Genomic DNA, 19,180 nt, shown 5'->3' with positions numbered 1-19,180 from the left:
CGCCAGTTCAACCCATGGGAAGCCAGCTTTAGAAAGCCTTTCACGGTCAGGTGCGGTGGCTCACACCTGTAATCCCAGCACTTTGGGAGGCCGAGGCGGGCGGATCACCTGAGGTTAGGAGTTCGTGACCAGTCTGGCCAACACGGTGAAAGCCAGTCTCTACTAAAGATACAAAAATTAGCTGGGTGTGGTGGCGGGTGCCTATAATCCCAGCTACTCACGAGGCTGAGGCAGGAGAATCTCTTGAACCCGGGAGGCAGAGGTTGTAGTAAGCCAAGACTGTGCCACTGCACTCCGGCCTGGGCAACTGAGTGAGTGAAACTCGGTCTCAAAAACAAAACAAAAAAAACCAACCAACCTTCCATGTGCCTCCCCAGCCCCTGGCTGGTCCCTCATGTATTCAACAACAAACATCCATGGAGGGCCTACTAAGTGCCAGGCACTATTCTAGAAGTTGAGGCCGCAGCAATGATGCACTCCACTGTGGAGACTGACGCTAATATAACAAATAAATAAATGGCTCATGTTTATTTATTCGTTAATGGCTGGCGAGAGGTCTAGGCAGCACTAGGAAATACAAGGACCCTTACTCTGTGCTCTAAGTGGACACATGGGTGCCAAGTTGCCTCAGTCACTCCCAGGGCACGAGAAAGCATTGGTGGGGGTTGCCAATCTCTCCGCGGAGATCTTGAGAAGGTTCCAGCAGGGGCTTGACCTATTTCCACAGGGCCCGCAGATGATCTCTATCACCACAACCAAATGACTGGGGTGACTCCCCTTGCATTTGAATGTTCTGTAGCCTGGGAAGGAGTAACTTTACTACAGCAGGACTTAAAAATAAGCTAGTGTGATGGTTAATACTGAGTGTGAACTTGATGGAAGGATGCAAAGTATTGTTCCTGGGTGTGTCTGTGAGGGTGTTGCCAAAGGAGATTAACATTTGAGTCGGTGAATTGGGAGACACAGACCCATCCTCAATCTGGGTAGGCACCATCTAATCAGCTGCCAGCGTGGCTAGGATAAAAGCAGGCAGAGGAGGCCGGGCGCGGTGGCTCATGCCTGTAATCCCAGCACTTTGGGAGGCCGAGGCGGGCAGATCATGAGATCAGGAGATTGAAACCATCCTGGCTAAGGCGGTGAAGCCCCGTCTCTATTAAACATACAAAAAATTAGCCGGTCGTTGTGGAGGGTGCCTGTAGTCCCAGCTACTTGGGAGGCTGAGGCAGGAGAATGGCGTGAACCTGGGAGGCGGAGCTTGCAGTGAGCCGAGACTGCGCCACTGCACTCCAGCCTGGGCGACAGAGTGAGACTCCATCTCAAAACAAAACAAAACAAAAAAAGCAGGCAGAGGAACGTGGAAGGACTAGACTTTCTGAGTCTTCTGGCCTTCATTTTTCTCCCGTGCTGGATGCTTCCTGCCCTCACACATCAGACCCCAAGTTCTTCAGTTTTTGGACCTGGACTTAAACCAGTGGTTTGCCAGAAGGCTCTCAGGCCTTTGGTCACAGACTGAAGGCTGCATTGTTGGCTTCCCTATTTTTGAGGTTTTGGGACTTGGACTAACTTCCTTGTTCCTCAGCTTGCAGACAGCCTATTATGGGATTTCACCTTATGATCATGTGAGTCAACACTCCTTAATAAACTCCCCTTTATATATACATCTATCCCGTTAGTCTTGTCCCTCTAGAGAACCCTAATACAGCAAGGAAGTGACAAAGATTTCTGACCTGACAACAACTGAGGAGATATGCTACAGAAAGAATCAGATAGTATAGCAAGGGCTATACTGCCCACTTTGTCATTAAGTCCTACTGCAGCAAAGATGAATGACAAGATAAATGAGATTCAGTCCCTATCCTTGAGGAGCCAGTAGTCTAATTAGGCAGTCACTTGCGTCAATCAGGAACACGGATGGAGTTGGAGGCCATTAGTCTTAGCAAACTGACGCAGGAGGAGAAAACCAAATACCGCATGTGCTCACTTATAAGTGGGAGCTAAATGAGAACAAATGGACACAAAGAGGGAAACAACAGACACTGGGGCCTAATTGAGGGGGAAGGGCGGGAGGAGGGAGAGGATCAGAAAGAATAATGATCAGGTACTATGCTTAGTACCTAGGTGATGAAATAATCTGTACATCAAAACCCCGTGACATGAGTTTACCTACGTAACAAACCTGCACATGTAGCCCCGAACCTAAAAGTTAGGCCTATTACTGGATTTCACCTTATGATCATGTGAGTCAACACTCCTTAATAAACTCCCCTTTATATATATATAAAGATAATTTAAAGGTAATAAGTGTTACAATAGGAGAAGATACAAGACACTATGGAAATGCCTCTGATACAAGAAAAAAGAGGAAGAGAATCACAGTTTAGGGCCAGGAGAGGGCCTGGAGAACATCCACACACTTCTCTGGCCTCCCTTCCCATCCCCACCCTCCCACTCTGCCATTTTTTTTCACAGGTGATGGGATGGAGCCTGCCCAGAGAAGGGGAAGGATTTGTTTTCTGACTAGCTGGTCAGCCAAAGGCTTAGAGCCTCATCTCCCGCTGTGTTAAAATCAATGTTTTAAGTCTGAACTGACCCTTGGCAAAACGAAAGTTTAAAAAATAAATAAAAAGGTTGAGAAATCAAACACATTCTGAATGGCAAAGCCACATTTCACCAAAAATGCCTCTGCTTGTTTTAAAAAATGTATGTAGCCTAAATGATTATGATGTATTTGGACAGAAAAGCTCTTTTTCAACTAAACTCATGACAACGATCTATCATTGGCATGATGTGTCTACAAATAGGACCTTCAGGTTGTCACCAGAACATGACGGATTCCCAAATGTGGAAGCTGTCTAAATAGAGGCCTGACTTTGAAGTTCCCTGCCTTCCACGCTTGCTCAGGCTGCCCTGCCAGAGATCTGCACGGGTCTGTTTTTCAACCCAGAGTCTTACATTATTAGTAGTAAGATAGCTATGCTAATAGGTGCCACTGATCCTGGCTCACTGATTCTGGAGCCAGAGATTATCTGAGATCATCTCTCACCAAATGCTACGTTTTAGGGATGAGAACAAGAAAACGCCAAGAGGTCAAGGTTATACAATTTGGGTCAGAGCTAAGACCAGAATTGGTATTTTTTTAATCTCTATTTCTACACACAGACACCCCTTTTGATTGCCCTCACTTAATTCTCCATTAGTTTTATCAGCGTTTGCCAGGATCTCCTGGTACATCCTCATGGCTCTCTTCCTGTAACGCCTGTGGTTCTCTAACTAAAATGTCTCTGGGTTGCTTCGGCTCTGTAGGACATACTGCGGTTATGTAGCTTCTGTTCTGTGTTTCCCAGAGTATGTTTCCTGCCAGGCTGGTCCTGCAGCTGCTCAGTGGGCAAAACCATTTGAGAAACTCTGGACACCACCTCCCTGTGGAGATTCACTGTATACACTGGCTTTTTAAATGTTCTGAAAAGTCCTGCAGAAAGGGACCTTCATCAAACTGGGGTCCCACAGAATACTTTTGTGACATTCATGGCTCGAGGTACACTTTAGGTGGTACCCTGTTACCTAATTGCAGGTGTGTGATCTCTGCAACATGGTTTAACAAAGGGCCAAAGGCTAGAAGGCTAATAATAACTTTATCCAATATGGAAATAAAACCCAATCCACTGAAAATCCTTTTTAAAAAGTTTTAAATTGGGGATTCTAGAATTCTATTAATTCATGACTTAGGCAAGTGGTAAGGACTAAGCAAACACTAGTTTGGAACTCATCAGCTTTCACACAGTTTACTTGGCTATTTAGAAATAGTAATCTTTTAAATCTCAGCATCATGCTTTGTATTATAAAACTGTATGGTTAAAATTTGAAAACTGCTTTTCTACCAGAGGTACTGTCAAATTCAGTCCATCATCATGTGACTCTGATGAAACTTGGCACTGAAGTATATCAAGGAGAAAGCTTTTTTTTTTTTTTTTTTTAAGGAAAGAAACGCACCTGACTATTGCTTTAGAACTACATGGCTACTTATTCTGGTTTGTGGGGTATTGTTTTGTTTTGTAGCCTTTAAGAGGTGGGGACAGGAGAAGATTTCAAATGGAATTGGACAGCTCCAAGACTGTAACCATTGGCTTTGAGGCTACCTGAGTTACTTCGGACTGTCCTTTCCAGAACCCTGTTTCCATCTGAGAAGTCTCTGGAGCTGATCCCCACAGCTAATCACAAACCCAGAGCATCAAAGCAGTGGAGGCCAAGGCAGGCCCTGTGGGTTTTCCGGGGCAAGCAGTAAGGACTAGGTTTCAAAGGTTTCCTTGTTCTGTGTTTCTTATCTAGCAGGGCCCAGGGGATATGCCGAACTGTAACAGGGCTTGACTTCTGCCATGGACACAGCCCAGTGCCTTTCTGTTCACTTTACCTGTAGCTCCTCTTCTGCTGAGTTCTTGCAGCAACATCATCAACAAACATGGACTAAAACGTCCACTGAGTGCCGGGACTGAAGGCCCAGGTAGTGTGGTTCCTGCCTTCAAGGAGGGGATTGTCCACAGGTGGTTACTGGACTCTGCAACCCCGGGCTCCCCAGAATTTTGAAGCGGGCACAGAGTCTATGCTAGAGCTTCACTTCATCCCCAGCCACCAGAAGTCCTTGTCCCTGGCTGTGGCTTGGCTTGCTTTCTCACCATAGAGTCCCACATTTTCACCTAGTAAATCTCTTCGTCTATGGCATAAATTAAACTGCTTATGTTAACCCTAGCAGTGTTCATGCTAGATCCACTCTCATGCCACATATGTGGGATTGAATCATCTTTAATAATAAAATAATTTACATAGTGTTCCTCAAGGCTGGCAATTACTGTCATCTTCAACTGTGAGATACAGGGTGATATGAAATTATTTCCTTGCCAGAGGCCAAAAGTCATAACAAAAATCAGATTTAACAACTTCTCTGCCCCTCCTCCCCATTGGTGGGGGTGTGGTATTTAGTATAAGGTCAAAAAGACCTGAGTTCAAACCCTGCTTCTGCTATTTAGCTGTGTGACCTTGGCCACGTTACTAAACCTTTCTGAGCCTGTGTTCTCATCTGGAAAAGAAGAGCAATATAATAGTCTGCCTTATCCTCCACGGATATGTTCCAAGACCCCTAGTGGGTGCCTGAACCTTGGACAGTACTGAACCCCATATATACTATGTTGTTTTTTATACATACATACCTGTTATAAAGTTTAATTTGTAAAGTAGGCACAGTAAGAGATTAACAATAGAATAATTATAACAATGTAATAAAAATTACATGAATATGGTCTCTTTCTCTCTTAAAATGCCCCATATTCACCTATTTTCAGACCATGGTTGACTATGGGTAACTGAAACCCTGGAAAAGAAAACCACGGGTAATTGGGGACCACTGTACTATCTCTCTCAAAGAATAGTTATGAATATTACATGACAGAACCAGTATTAAGTACCTAGGAAAAAAACAAAAGCAACACTGAAAACCTCAACCTTTTATTGTGGCTACTCTGGGCCAGGCACTGTTCTGAGTACATAATCTTTTTTAACTCCTTTAATCCTCAGGGAAATAATATTATCTCCATTTTACAAAGGATAAACTGAGGTAAAGGTGAGGTAACTTGCCCAAAGTCACACAGGTGTTAAGTGCCAGAACTAGGACACGTGCCCAGGCAGCCTGACTCGGAGGCTTCAGAAGTTCAGTTTTTTTTTCCCATCCCCTTAACCCAAAGAGCTGCTGACTTTCACATAGGATTAGCCACTCATGCCTGCACATATTGTGTTGTTAAACTGCACACGCATGTTTAGGTTTTGCTTACTGCACAACTTTGGGTAAGTTATATAACTGGTCTATCCTCAGTCTCTACACCAGCAAAATGGGGATACAACGGTTCTTTCATTAGATGATTGCTAGAAACAAGTAAGAGAATCAAGACAAAAGGCTGAGAAGAGTGCTTGACACATAGGACGGGCTCCACTTAGGAAGTGCTTTTAACATCCAAAGTAATGAACAATGCAATATATTAGGAAAATTCTTGGTCTTCTATGGCTTGGTGAGGCACACAAGATTGTGTGGCTGGCTGAATCCAGTATTTTCAAATGGCTATCCTTGTTCTCTGGCAAACATACTGCATTTAAAAATAGATTTCTTATTCAATCAATGAAAAGAAAAACAGGTTCACAGGATTCTGGTTAGTAAGAAATGAGACAGGGCCTAGATAAAATCAGACTGAAAGCAAGAATCTGAATAACAATAATAATAATAATAATACGATCAGAGCAGTCTTCTTGGAGGTTTTTAGGTTATGAATTATATTCCACCCACTGGATAAATGTTACAGTTAATGGTCAAAGAATTTGTGAAAAATCTATGGCCTGGCTAAAAAAAAAAAAACAAAAAACTTTGGGTGATACAGGTGAAAGCAATTTTATCCCCAACACTGTTGAATACCAGGAACTTTATACATGAAAAAAGCACAGCTTTTGTGAGCATGTTGGACATAAAACAAAACACCACATTAAAGGAAAGGCTGGAGCGCAGACAGGGCAAATGAACTCATGTGAGCCCTTCTGCAATCATTGTTACGGCTTTGTATTTATTCATCTTGCACCACACTTAAATGTGCAATAAAAAGCAAAAAGTGTGCAACACTTATTACTCTAGCTGCTTTTACTTGTTCCATAGAGATACGCGAAACAATTTCACTGCTCAGATTGAGGGAAAGAGGAGCTCATCTCATTTCAAGCCTGTAGCTGCTGCCACAGCCTCAGCACCATGTTCTAATCATAGAATTCATCATGTAAATCTCTAGCAGATGATGCCATTGGAAAACAGAAACTGCCATGGATCCAGAAATGCTTCCAAATTTCTCCTCTAAAGTTCTTATCTGTGAGCCCAGAGGCTGGTGCTGTTTTATTCAAATGGGTGAGGCCCATTGGGAAACCCGCATTCTTTGGGAGACTTTATGAAGAATTTCAACCATTCCTTGACTATAGAAAGGGCCTTTATCATTTATTTCACATATGAAAATGCTAAATATTTCACAACTACTCCAACTTATTTCTGAGTGTCTAAATCTATTCTGAAAAGGGTATGCATCACACACATACCTGTGTAGCTTATTAACTACCAATAAGAGCTCACACAAATTGCAGGGGGTATGAAAGAATAGACTTCTGGAACTGTCCAGAAAAGAAGAGAAGGTACATTTCCTGGTTTTAAGATGAAAGAGCTTGTGTAAATTAGAACATTACAGGAGCCTTTTAAATTGTCTTAGGGATACCTTTGGGGCATCATCGCTGGTTCCTGGTGAGTCTTTTTTCTCCCTGTGATGTTAAGAGGAAGTCCCTAAAACTGGCTTTGCTATTAAAATACAGACATCTGCTGCTCTCCTAATTTTTGTTCCTTTTAAAAGGCAGTACTCCCAAGAAACTCTTGGATATTGTGAGAACTAAGAGCTGGGAGATGGGGATGGAATCTTTGTCTCCCTAACACATTCATCAGTTCCCTCCCTAGAGCCCCCCTACACCCTCAGCACACAGCAGCAGCCCACTCCTCCAAATACGCCAGGGCTGGAAAGATTCATGTTGCAATACCCTCCTGACATTCCTCATTTTAATTCGCTCAATTTTTTTTTTTTTTTTTTAAACAAAATGTAATTACTTGACTGTCAGCCTGGGCTGCACTCTGGGGCTTTTACTCCTTTCAACACAGCTGCGCTCCCGGCTTTGATGCTGCTGTCCACGCAGCTTGTCCCAGCCACAGCCTGGCTCTCAGTAATGTAACATTCAAGTGCATATTTATTTTTAAACTGACCTCTCCTAGACTGCACAGTATAAAGGAGATCCTGCCAAAAAATATGCTACTTTCTATTTATAAGATGAAACACATGCCTCCCAAAGTCGAGAGAGGGATAGAGTATAATAATTCATAACGAAAAAATGGCCAGATCCATTCATCCTCACATGTCTGATACTTGTCTGTGTCAAGCCACTTCGTTTCAAGGAGAAAGGGAAGAAAACAAAAAACAAAAAACCTTGTAAACGTCTCAGCTGTTCACCGTCAAAAATAAAAAAGTCAATATCCCGATCTGCAGGTTGGCGCCCCACTAACAATGTCCTCCATTAAGAAAGAGGAGGGCACCGGGCAGGCGATGCCACGGCAGAGCTGTGCGATGCACCCATGTGCGGCCCTGGTACCAATCCATGATGCGAGGGGCGCGGTAGCCAAGTGCGGCTTGTTCTCAGATGGAAAAATGCTATACGCGCCCAGAATGGCTCTGCCAATAGCTCGTAGGGTGCAATGTGGCCGCGCAGCCCCACCCTGAAAAGTAGTGGGCACAAATGGTGGAGCTCTGAGTCCTGGTAGTGCCGCCCGACCCCCTCCTGGCTTGCTTTATGTCCCCTTCGTTCCGTTGGACACTAGATGGGAAAGCGATGCCCTGGGTATCCCGATTCCCTGCTGGTTTCCCAGCCTAACACCAGCGCACGCCGGAAGCGGCCACGGCCGCGGGCGGGACAGACTCACAGACAGGTAGAGAGGAAGGAGCCCTGGGCTGCCCCGACTCACCGGCCGCCGCTGAGGATCCCAGCCGCTGCCCCGGGCCTCCCGCGGGCGCACGCAATCCCTGCCGCTGTGCGCAGATCCAGCCGAGTCTGCCGGCGCGGTGCCTGCTCACCGCATTATCCGCTCCGAGACGGCGTGAAGGCGCCCCAGGCCGGTGGCCGGGTCTCCGGGCTAGCCCCGCGCTGCGGTCCCCCGGCCGCGAGAGAAGGTGCGCGCGACTGAGCGCGGGGCGGCCGGACGCGAGGACTGAACCTGCGGAGGGCGGGGCGGCGCGGGGCGGGGCCGGCGGCGCGGGGACTCACTGGGGCGGGGCGGAGGGCGCGAGCAGCGGGACCGACCCTCCCAGCCGCGGTACCTGTGCCCTGGCCCGGGGCCAACCGGTGGCCGGGCGCGCGCGCAGGGGGGGGTCACCGTTGGACCCTCGGAGGACAATGGGCGCCCATTGTTACCTCCCCAGCGCCACCCCCCAGTAGGCGACTTCTCTCGGAGAAGATGCCGCTTTCGACTCCCTAAGCACAAAGAAAGGTCGCCGGACGCTCGGTTTAAAGAGGGACCCGGAGGTGCTGCCGCCCGGGGGCACGGGGACAATAGGACTCCGCCCGCACCCCTGACTCCCGCACTAAAACTCGTGCGCCCACCTCTCCCGATCCCAACAGGCCGACCTAGCTGTGCGAGGTTCCGGCGTGGCGGGCGGTGACCCGCAGGGAAGCGAGGCCACCTGAGTGCGCCGCCCCGGCCAGGCCGCAGCTCCCCAGGTCCCTCTCAGCCCGGGCTCCGGTGGGCGCGGAGGGGGAGGGTCGCGTTCTGTCAGTTTCTAGCTCGCTCCCCTCAGAGCTGCAGCCAAAACCCGGAGAGTGGACTTCGCGCCCTGAAGATGCCGGAGCTCCCGGCTGAGCAACTGGACACGCGACGAACAGCAGACGCTACAGGTTCTCCTACCCAGAGGGAGGCGTTTCTTCTCCCTCAGGGTCTTTCAAAAGGATTTGCCTAAAGCTGGGGCAAGCCGGTGGCGGCTGCCCCAGACGCGCGACGAGGCGCAAGTGGCGCAGCTGCCGGCCCGAGAGAGTAAAATTCAGCCCGCGGTGGCACCTGCGCCCGCCGGTCACCCGGCCACCGCCAGCGCCGCCGCCCGGCGCGCCCCTCCCCTCCGCCGGGGCCCGAGCGTGAACCGGGTTAATGAATGCTAATTTTCTTAATCGGCCTCCGTCTCTTCCTCCTCCGCGAGTCGTTGGCCTGGGGAAGGAGTAGGCGACAGGAAAGGGCGGTGTTTTCCGGCTGGGAGGTCCCAGCCCGCTTGGTCAGCCAGGGGAGGGGGCTGGGACCCCTGGGAGTCGGACGCTGGGGGCCTGGCCTCTGCCCTGAGACTCTCGGGTTGGATGGAAATCCTGGCACAACGCGGAGAACCTCCCGGGCACCTTGGCTTTGCCGAGAGGTATCAGCTTCAGGTCATCGCCGCGGTGCCCTGGGTCTGTCTGAAACCTTAGAGGGTGCGCCTTAAGCCGATGTTGTAAACCCAGGCTGACTTTAAGGTGAAGTGAAAAGGAAACGCACACAATCTGGAAAGCAAAATACTTGGGTGGGGTGTTAAAAGCCTCAAAGAAAAATAATAGTTGGCAGGTCAAATGGCCATGAGGTTGGAAGTCAAATACGAAACTCGGCTGAAGTGATGTTAGAAGTTTGACAAGCAAAACAGTCCGTGAAGATAAGAGACCCAGCATTGTTTCCCTTCTTCAAAAGACAACTCGTCCAAAGTTTCCTTTGGCAGATACCTGGATTCTACTCCAGATTCCTGAGCATTTTACTTGGGTTTCATATTTCAAAATATATGTTCCATTTGGCACTAATGTATATATTTTATATATTAATTTATTGAAAAATATTAAATGTTCCTGGCCTACTTAGAAAAAGGTATTTTTATAAATATTTATGCATAGTTTTCATTACATAGGGTATTTTATAAGTCCAAATAATATGTGCATATATATAAAATACCACATGAAAAATTCCTTTTGAACACATAAAGACATTCCTGACACACATGTCTTGTATGTAATTTTTTTCACGTGATCTATTGTTAGCTGCTGTTAAAAGCACTGTATTTCTACATGGCCAAATAAATAACTTCTTTTACAGGTTTTGCAAATATAGAGTGGCAGTTTGTCTGAAACGGCATTTTTATTCTAAAACCTATTTTTACTTTTCTACATTATCCCTTGCCTTTTAGAGGCTTTCTCTCCCTCTGCCGTTTTTAAATGAGACTTCACTGCTGGACTCTAAACAGTTATCCAGGACCTGCTCATTCAAGGGCCTGGTGGTTTGATTTATCTTGGCTCCTTTGGCCTCGCCTCCGCACCCCTCCCCTGCCCTCCCCTCCCCACCCCTCCGCTTCCCTCCCCTCCCCTTCCCTTCCTTTCCTTTTTTTTTTTTCCCCCAGGGTCTCAAAACTCCTGGCCTCAAGTGATCCTTCTGCGTCAGCCTCCGAAAGTGCTGGGATTACAGGCATGAGCCACCATGCCCTGTGCCTCACGTTATTTCTTTGTACTGAGCATCTTCAGTGAGTAACTGATCCCTCATATAGTGAATTATTCTTCCAAATGAGTGCATTTCCTGTGCTAACTATGATAGCTTGTAGAGTTGATGGATTTAGGTTTCAACATGTTATGGGACTCTACTACCGGAAGAGAGGAAAAAGCTTTGCTTCAGGAAGATTTTAGGAGTTTTGAGATTCTGCTGTGAATTTTGGAAAGGTTTAGCCTTAAACATTTGGTGGTAACCTTAGAAGCCTGGTATCTGTAGACCACCTGTCAGGCCCAACAGTGGGCTGTTTTTCTATTAGTCCCTACTTGGGAGAAAAGACAAGTAGTATTGTCAGTGCCCTTGCTGTCCAGAAACCTGTGATTTACCTAAGTGCAGAGAGCACCTTGCCAGGGTACACAAGCAAATGCTGACCACATTCTAGTCTCTTGCTACCAAGTGTGGTCCCAGGACCAGCAGCACCAAGCCTCACTCCAGGGCTACCAAGTTGGAATCTTCAGTCTAATGAAATGTGGATAGTTTGCGTGCAGATTTAATGTTTGAGAAGCACCGTCCATGAGTGCCTGGTGGTTCTCCACCTTTCAAAGCTACAAACTCATTTGAAAATCTCATGGGATTTATGAGCACCCTTGGAAAAGCATATTGATTGATACACAAAATTTTTCATATGCAGTTTCAGAGTTCCTGTAAATAATTTACTGATGCCAGGGAAGTCCTAGGTTAAGACCCCCTAGTCACAAAGAAGATTGACTCAGTGTCAGCTGGAGGAGTTAAGAGAAGGTTCTCACAGGGGGCAGAGCTTAAATTAAACCTGGGGAATTTGATAGGAAGAGGAGTAAAGAAGAGCATTTCAAGCTGTTGAAATGCAAAGGTCCTGAGAGGGAAAAAGAGAATGTCCTTTTTTGTATGTGTTCATGTGAAACTTAATGAGGAGATTGTTGTTTGACAGCAGGCTTTCCTTGCAATTCCTTATCATCACTTGAACGTCCAGAAAATGAAGCCAGACTGTGGACTCAGTAGTCATTCCACTTTGGGTGTGCAAGAACCCTATGACATGGGGGTTTCACATAAGATCTCATTTCCTACTAGTTTGCTCACCTCTCACTCTGCCCCAGCCACATTGGCCTTCAGGCTGTTCCAGGCACTCCCGACAACAGAGCCTGGCCTACTCTTGTCTGCGTGGGGATTCTTCCCCAAATCAGCAAAAGGCTCCTTAAGATCTTTATTCAAATGAGACTTCAAGGGAGAGGCTTTCTTTCTAAAATAGCAGCCCCTCCCACACTCCCTTTCCCTAAATAAAACAGGAAGAACAATTGCTTCACTACTTGCGTTATATTTATTTACAAATTCATTTATGGCCTATTTCCTTAAATGTATGAACTTTATTTGCTGCTGTATCTCCTGTGCCTAGAATAGGGCCTGGCATATAGTAGGTACTCAATAAATGTTTATTGAATAAATGATCTTTTAACTACAACCAGTAATGAGTGTAAAAGCCATGTTTACAACTCTATAGCTACGAAATCATAATATATGAAACATTCTTGGAATATACCACATGTTTGCTGAGACTGAATTTTCAACCACTTCTCTTTAGTCTAATGAAACAAGAAACACTAAACACATGGAACATTTTAAGTTTGAAAATTCAAACATTTTAAAGTAAGACTTACAAAAAATGTCTGTATAGTCCGTGTATAATGCATAACTATTTTTCTTCTGGCAAAGCTGAGACACATTCATGTGTACTCAGCTGGGGTTTTCTTCCAAAATGCCACATCCAGGCTGAATTCATGTCTGTATGGTCTGGATTATCCCCCTAAGTTAGATTTAAGGAAAATGTAGGAGAAGCTGGAAGGTTAGAACATTTTGAATGAGAATTTCCTTAAAGCTTGAGTATTCTCCTCCTTACTACCCAATTAAAATTTCACCAGTCCTGGAAATATGTCAACCTCTGCTAATGAACTTGATTGACTAATTGCCAAGGCTAAGGAATTTTCTAACCAGTGATTTCCTTGTAAATAAAGAAATTTAGGTCACATCTTGGTTGGGAGATTTCAGCTTTGCCTAATCAAATGCAGCAGGAAATGGTATACTATGAGATATACTATGAGAGGCTATGTTTGCATGAGGACTACAGGCCTAGGGTACAGTTCTAAGCAGGTTACACGGTCACTCACCATAACCACCAAATACATTTTTGGCATTTGTATTAGCTCTTGAACTTGGGCCAGCACCAATTTAATTTGTGCGTAAGACCTTCAAATATAGATGCATACTTGATCCTGTTAGTGCAAACCAGTGACTAATAAAGAGCATTACTGTATATTTATATAGCCTTCTATACTTCTAAAAACACTTTTTCATTTCATCTTCATTTTAGGTCGTTCTGTTCTTGCTGGGTAGGTAAGGCATTTATGGTTGATTTACACATTTCTTCTTTCCAGAAGGGATTTGAGGCAAAGTAGAAGGCTTTTGTATAGAATGAGTCATTCCCTTTTTTTCCAGCTTTACTGAGGTATAATTGATTGAGTCATGCCTATTGTACTCTTTGTTATGTGTTCTTTCCCCACATACCTGTATGTCTCCCTCCTTAGCTTTCTTCCCATGTCTGCTTAAATCTGAACTCCCAGAGGCCTGCCTTCCAAGACATCCTAGATAAAGTGTCACCCATGGCCTTCCTTATCCCAGTACCCCCTTTATTCTTCTACATAGCACTTAACACCTGACATGTTGATTGTATATTTATTTGTTTATTGCCTCCCTGCTCCCCATACCACTAGAATATAAACTCCATGAGGGGCAGAAATATTGCCTATTTTATTCATGGCTGTATCCCAACCCCGTGATCAGTGCTTGGCACATAGTAGAGATTTAATAAATATTTGTTGAATGAATGAATGAATGAAGCCCCAGTGCTTAGGGCAGGCGCCTGTCATGTGATAAATATTTGTTGAATTAAACAAAGCTTTAATGAATGAGCTAGAGAAAGGTCTGTGATTCATTCAAGGTTATGCAGACTGTGATAACTTACTTTATCTAGATGCGAATCCCCGCTAATTCTTTCTCCAAGCCTTCTTCATTTGTATACCTCGTAGCAAATCCAGCCTGTTGTAATGTCAAAATGTCTTTGTTCATCCTTTTTGGTACCTGACAAAAATTGAACATTATAGAGCTTTGATAGTGATTACAGGATGAGCAAGAAAAAATGACTATTTCAGTTAATGCTCTGGGTTAGTGAGACACCATAAAAAAGACAGAGGTCGGTTGGGCGCGGTGGCTCATACCTGTAATCCCAGCACTTTGGGAGGCGGAGGCAGGTAGATCACAAGGCCAAGGTGGTGCAACCCTGTCCCTACCAAAAATACAAAAAAATTAGCCAGGTGCAGTGGCAGTCACCTGTAATCACAGCTACTCGGGAGGCTGAGGCAGAGAATTGCTTGAACCCAGGAGGCAGAGGTTGCAGTGAGCCAAGATCGTGCCACTGCACTCCAGCCTGGGTGACAGAGCGAGCCTCCATCTCAAAAAAAAAAAAAAAAAAAAGAGAGGTCTGCAATGATACCGCCCCCCACTTCTGCTTCCCTGCATGCATTCATGCACATGGATAGAAGAACACATACTCCTATACCATCCCCCAAAACACACACCTACACCTAGCAGTGTGCACCAAGGACAGATCATCTTCTGAGGGTTAATTACAGATCACTTCATTTGGACTCCCATAAAGGGAACCAGGAAATGTGCAGTAGAGGACACCCAGGATTGTTCTTGCATTTACTTCACAAACAGCAACCCACAGGGATATTTGTAAACCGCATCAGACAATTGTCTCTTCCTCCTTTTAGGGCCCCAAGGTGGCTTGCACTTAGGGACAGCATCCTTCCCTGTGGCTCATGTTTCTGATGTGCTGGGCTCTTCAGCATGCCTCTTCAACCTGGTACTGTGGATGCTCTGAAGGCCCCTTCTTGGCCATGCCTGATTTTCAGAAATGTTCACCTGGTCGTCAACTCTGCAGAAACAATGGTCGTGGTGTCTTCCTCAACAAAGATAACAGATAGATGCGGGGCCTTGAGAGTACTTGGAACTCCCTGGCTACTGACTGAACAGGTTGGAGCCAGAGGGGAGGGGAGCCATTTTACACATTTAACGCGTGTTTATTGGGTGTCTACTTTGTGCCAAGGAATTGGGCCAACAGTGCTGGCACTCTCCTTGGGCTGACCTATATTCCTCTTATTTTTCAAACCAGTGGACTCGATGTGGAAACTATGTTGTCGAAACCCTCCATCTGAATATTCCAGAGACATCTAGATGCCCCTGACTGTAATCAGATCACTTGTCTGAGCATCAGGACATGCACACATACAAGAGTCAACACTTGGTAATCCCGTGCTTTGCACTTTTGTCTGGAAATGCTATTAGACTGACACAAGTGAGCACTGAATGCTGAGCTGCTTCTTCCAAGGTAGTCATCTCCTCTGTGGCACTATATTAAAATCTTTGTGCCTAAGAGTGGTCTAGGACTTCCTTTTTGGTTTGTAAAGTCTTATCTTTAAATTGTTTCTAATTATGGATTTGCCTAGAAAACAAAGGTAAGAATTTGCACGTTCATGCCATTATATTATAGCCCTTAGAACCCGCTGCACAGCTCTGTTTGCTAGTGAATATGACCTAACACTCTTATTGTCATTCAACTTATATTTATTGAACACCAGAGTGTAAGGCATTGTGACAGGTACTCTAAAAGGTACAAAGATGAATATGCTCCCTACACCTAAGTAGGTTAAACTTGTACAGATGATAAAACGAGCACCCAAGTCACTATAATACCAGATAATATATGATAAATAATAAATGTTATCAATTCCATGTTTTCCAAATGCCAAATAGGGACGCATATTCTGATACGTTATCTGACAATGGGACAATATGTATTGCAATTGGGATTATCTGGGATGTGTGGCCCACTAATACTGATATTTCACTATACACTGGTGGTTTTGAAGTTTTCTCCCTTTTGAATGGAATTGTAAGCAAGACCTCAATGCTTATTACAGGTGAACGTGCAGCTGCTCTGGTTGAGCTATAATGAGTGAGAAGTCCTTCTCTCTTCGTCCCCCACCCCCATTCTCTCACCAAGGGGTTCTTGAAACTCCTTCTTGATTCTCACTGGCTCTCTTATGGGCTGAATATTTGTATCTCCCTAAAGTTCCTATGTTGAAATCCTAACCCCTGAAGTGATGGTATTAGGAGGAGAGGCCTTCAGCAAGTGATTAGGTTGGAGCACTCATGAACAGGATTGGTGCCCTTATAAAAGAGACCTTAGAGAGTTCCCTTGCTGTTTCTGCCAGGTGAGGACATAGCAAGAAGGGTTACCTAGGAACCAGGAAGCAGACCCTCATCTGACACCAATCTTGGCCTTGATCCTGGACTTCCCAGCCTCCAGAACTGTGAGATAAATATTTGTTCTTTAAGCCACCCAGTTTATGGTGTTTTTGTTGAACTAGCTTAAACAAACTAAGACTCCAAGAAACAGCTGAAACCACAGAGAGATGATCAGTAAATAGAATACTTCTGGTTAGAGTAACCAGGATGGCCTGATTAACATGGGCTGATTACTGGGCTTTCCATTGTATAGGGCTGGGGCATGTGGTCTGAGTGCACCTGTTTGTGGTACAGATCTTTATGACTCAGGTAAATGGCCTCCATAGAGGATGTCAGTGAGGATCCAGGACTTGACTGGCGAGTTTCACGGCCTGTGTGGTTTTCAGGTAAAGTGGTGAAGGATCCGAGGCTCATTTCCAGCCTCCTGTGCCTTCCTCTTCCTGAGTCCTCCTCTTTCTTCTCTCCACTATAGATGGCTTCCCGCCATCTGTTTCTCAGCCCAAAGCCCTGGCTCCTCTGGATATTTGTCTTTTGCCAGCAGCAGTACTCATAGTGGAGCCTAACATTTCTTCCTTTAGCAATGGATCCCAGAAGTACACACCCTGGGCAATGCAATGTTGGATGAATAGTGCCATCCCCAAGGAGGCAACGCTTGGTTTGCTTCCAAAGAGGGCTGGCTTGGGAGGCATGAACTCCGCAGCCATAGACCAATAAACTAGAACCCTAGTCCTTTAGTGTAGCATTCTGGCTAATCAAAGTTTTATACCATCTTGGAGCAGAGTTAACAAGCTTCACACATTGCTTGGGAGGGAGGCTGCGTACTTTGAGGTTCATGCTGTCCTGAAATCTCCAAATGTTGGGATTATGATGGAGGCATGATGAAGTCTTAGACACCATTCTCTTTTTTAATTGATTTATTATTCCTTGTCAATGACCTAGCTCACTATAAAGGAAAGCAGGGCTTATGGAAACCCCAAAGATGGAAGCCATACCCATATTTTTAAAAATATGAGGGCTGTGCAGAAAATTCAATTAAAAATTGTATTTTTGAGGGATTTCCTTTTAAGTAAACTATATTTTTTTTAGAGCAGTTTTAGAGTCATGGCAAAATTAAGCAGAAAGAACAGAGAGTTTCCATAATCTTCCCACTCACACATATGCACACCCTCCCCGCTATAAAGTCCTACAACAGGGTGGTACCTTTGTTACAACTGATGAATCTACATTAACACATCATTATCCCCCAAAGTCCATCACTTCCATTAGGTTTCATTCGTTATGTTGTGCATTCTATGCATTTTGTCAAATGTAAAATCATATGTATCCACCATTGTAGTGTCAGAACAATTCTATTGTCCCGAAAATCCTCTGTGCTCCATTTATTCATTCCTCCCTTCCTTCCCCAATTCCACCCCAGTGACCCTGGCAATCACTCATGTTTTTTACTGTCTCCATAGTTTTGACTTTTCCAGTATGTCATATAGTTGGAATCATACAGTATGTAGCCTTTTCAGATTGGTTTCTTTTACTTAACAATATGCACTTAAGGTTCCTCCATATCTTTTCATGGTTTGATAACTCATTTCTTTTTAGCATTGAATAATTTCTTTTTAGCATTGAATAATATCCATCCATTGTATGGAGGTACCACAGTTTTTTATTTGTTCAAGTATTGAATATTTGTTAAGTTCTTACTCCGAATGAGGTATTAAACTATATGCCATTGGGAGACATAATAATATAAGACACTATTTATAAAACAAGGCATTGTTCTGTCATACAAGGAACTTATACACCTCTAGGCCTTTGTTAAGTGGTGGAGTGGAGAAATGGGGTCTTAAGGAAGGAGAAATTCCAGCTGGCTGAGTTTCATGCTTCCTGAAGGGAAGTGCATCTGAGGAGGGATGTGGATGGGTAGGATTCCAACACTGCATGGGCTGTGTCTCCCCCAGCAAATTCATATGTTGAAGTCCTAACTACCAGTACCTTAAAATGACTGTATTTGGAGATACGGCCTTTAAAGAGATTCAAGGTTAAATGAGGTCAGATAGGTGGACCGTGATCCAATGTGACTGGTGTCCTTACAAGAAGAGGAGATTTGGACACACACACACAGACTCCAGGGGTATGTGTGAGGCGCACAGCGAGAAGATGGTTGTCTACAAGCAAGGAGAGAAGACCCAGGAGAAGCCAGTGCTGCTGGCATTTTGATCTTGGACTTCCAGCCTCCAGAACTATGAGGAAAGAAATTGCTGCTGTTTAAGCAACCCAGCGAAATAGCTAGTGGTATTTCATTTTTTCTTTCTTTTTCCTAATTGTAGATTCATAGCAAATAGTGATATTTTGTTAGGGCAGCCCTAGCAAATGAATTAAATTGTGAAGACAAGGAGGAGAATGATGCAACAGTGAGAAGGGCATGAAGAATGTTCAGAGGCTGGAACACATGCCTGTGTTCAACATGGAGCCTGGGTTGGCTGGTAGTTTGGGACTATTTCACCAGGCTGTTGTTGGCCTTGGGGAGGGCAGCAGAGGGGAGTCCATGAGGGTGCTGGGATGGAATGACCTCTAGGATTGCCCTTGTGAGTTCGGTTAGCCTTGGAAGTGGTGGCTTGGTAACAGGAGATGTTTGTATTTTGCATGTTTTCAAGTCAATGAAAGTCAGTCTTTAAAATGCCTTGGCTCGCTTCTGTTTTATTC

General features: G+C 45.0%; 1 protein-coding gene across 3 annotated transcripts in view; it reads right to left on the bottom strand.

Moving 5' to 3' along the window:
* Positions 1 to 12,418, bottom strand: part of CDC42EP3 (CDC42 effector protein 3) — a 33,303-nt gene extending 20,885 nt beyond the window's left edge. The window contains exon 1 of one of the 3 annotated variants that reach the window (XM_016943174.4): positions 9,205 to 12,418. The gene's annotated coding sequence lies outside the window, so the exon portion shown is untranslated. 3 annotated transcript variants of the gene reach the window in all.
* Positions 12,419 to 19,180: the final 6,762 nt, after the last annotated feature.

Source organism: Pan troglodytes, chromosome 12 (genome assembly GCF_028858775.2).
Source record: "Pan troglodytes isolate AG18354 chromosome 12, NHGRI_mPanTro3-v2.0_pri, whole genome shotgun sequence".
Taxonomy (NCBI): domain Eukaryota; kingdom Metazoa; phylum Chordata; class Mammalia; order Primates; family Hominidae; genus Pan; species Pan troglodytes.
The sequence above is the reverse complement of the archived record's forward strand: the minus strand, read 5'-3'. Positions and strand labels throughout refer to the sequence as shown.